This window comes from Nematolebias whitei, chromosome 1 (genome assembly GCF_014905685.2).
Source record: "Nematolebias whitei isolate Nwh7 chromosome 1, NemWhi1, whole genome shotgun sequence".
Taxonomy (NCBI): Eukaryota; Metazoa; Chordata; class Actinopteri; order Cyprinodontiformes; family Rivulidae; genus Nematolebias; species Nematolebias whitei.
In genome coordinates, this window is record NC_056498.1 from 54,682,439 (window position 1) to 54,684,777 (window position 2,339).

At 37.6% G+C, this 2,339-nt stretch overlaps 1 non-coding gene across 1 annotated transcript; it reads right to left on the minus strand.

Moving 5' to 3' along the window:
* Nucleotides 1–2,267: 2,267 nt before the first annotated feature.
* Nucleotides 2,268–2,339, minus strand: trnag-ucc. Its single transcript has one exon. It is a non-coding gene; the product is annotated as a tRNA-Gly (tRNA).

Below are 2,339 nucleotides of genomic sequence, written 5' to 3' on the forward strand. Positions count from 1 at the left end.
AACTGCTTGGAAGGCAGCTATGCTCACCACTATACCACCAACGCGACAAGATATTCACATCTGGGAACGAATTTGACGCCTGATGATGACGTCATGGGGAAAAGTTTTCTTTTTCCCGTTATGTAGCCAAACTAGTATGACAACTGTTCGTTTTAGAATACTGAAAAAAGATATTTATGCACAAGACGGACCATAGTTACACACTCAAGCACAACATGACTTTTTCTTCTTTTTCACGGGGTAATAAGATAGAAACGGAAAGGTTTTCCACTTCCGGGTGCTTCACTTGAGCTCCTCTCGGACTCATCCTCGGGACTCATTTACAAGAGACCTGGTTGAGACCTGGTTTTAACAAAAAGTAATGACAACAATGGATAGCAACAACAACAGTCATAAATTATATATATATATATATTTTTTTTTACAAATTAAAATAAAATAGCAACCAAAAGGACAGTCAAAAGGAAAAAAGTAGCGAAAAAAAAGAAGCTAGATTATAAGGCAGCGTAGAAAACTAAAAACAAGAACATGTCTGCATTGGTTCTTGCCAGGAGCTTAACAGATGTTTGAAGCCACTTAGAGGTTAAGGTGGAGAGCTTCAGATCTTTTTGCAAGAAATTCCAGGAAACAGGAGCGGAGTAGGAGAAGGCCCTTTTAACAAGTTCAGTCCTCACTGAGGGGACACTGCAGGTAATAATGTCCTGAGAGCGCACGCTGTAGCTGCACTCACGCAGAGACATGTAGGAGGAGATGTATGAAGGCAGCAGAACAAGAAGTGATTTAAAGATGAAAATGTACCAGTGAGAGTCTGCGTGAAGTTAATGATGACCAGTTAACCAGTGAATACAGGGTGCAGTGATGGGTACGGTAGTTACATTTGAATCTTAGTGCACCGTGATAGACATCATTCAACATCTGCAGGGTGCTTGTAGGAGCATTCATGTAAATAATATCTCTGTAGTCAATGGAGGGAAGGAAGGTCTCAGTACAAGGCGTTAAGCATTCAGAGTTTGTTTTTTTTTCCAAACTTTATTTAACCATAACAATACAAAACAAAATGTACCAATTCTTACAATCGAAAGTTACAAAAGGTGATTCATAACATAATGGAAATAAAAGAAATGAAGAATAAAAATTAAAAAAAGGCATTATATGAGGAAATTGGTGCATTAAGAGTCATAACTGGCTCTGATTATCGTACCCACCACTGCACCCTGCATTCACTGGTTAACTGGTCATCAATAACTTCACGCAGACTCTCTCACTGGTACATTTTCATTTTTAAATAATTTCTTCTTGGTCTGCTGCCTTCATACATCTCCTCCTACATGTCTCTGCGTGAGTGCAGCTACAGCGTGCGCTCTCAGGACATTAAACATGTTCCTGTTTTTAGTTTTCTACATTCGCCTTAGAATCTAGCTGTTTTTTGTTACTTTTCTGTTTTTAGCATTCCTATTTGTAAAAAAAAAAAAAAATAATCTGTATGACTTTTTGTGACTGTTTATTGTTGTTGCTGTTGTCCATTGTTGTCATCATTTTTTGTTGAAATCAGGTCTCTCTTGTAAATGAGTCCTTGAGGCTCAATGGGATTTACCTGTCTAAATAAAGGTTGAATGAATGAAAACAATTGAAATTAACCAAGAAACTAAGAAATTTGCCAGCATTTTTTCCATTTACATATTTTAAAGATTTTGCATAGGACTTTTAGCTCATTCTTCCAGTGGTTTACATTTGAAAAAGCGACATGTATGAACTTAATGTTTAGCTAATATAATCAAATTATTGATAGCATATTCATTCTTTCCAATCTTATTAATTAACCCAAATTTGATTTCTTTTAAAGTGGGAGTGAGTAGCTGAATCCCTTTGGATTGGATCCACATTTTAAAATCAAGCCCAAATTGCTGAACTATCATGCAATCCAAGAAAAGATGTTCCAGGTTCTCACTCTGTCTCACAGAAAACACAATTCCCAGTGTCCATTTTAAATTTTGTCCCTAGAAATTCCAAAAGCATTCAGAGTTAGACAGGATCTATTTCTGAAAAAGAAACCCAGTTTAACTTTCAGTTTCCTTACTAGGTCAAATATTTATAGGAGTCAAGGGACATCATTTGAGGATAAGGAAGAACTGATGGGACCGACTGTTGGGTCAAGTCTGACTGTAGCATCGTTTACAAACCTTGTTCAGTGACACAAAACAGCTGACGTTCGACTGTCGCGGAGGAGAGTTAGTTTTTTCTTGATTTTACAACGATCAAAAAGAATTTGCGTTGGCCGGGAATCGAACCCGGGTCAACTGCTTGGAAGGCAGCTATGCTCACCACTATACCACCAACGC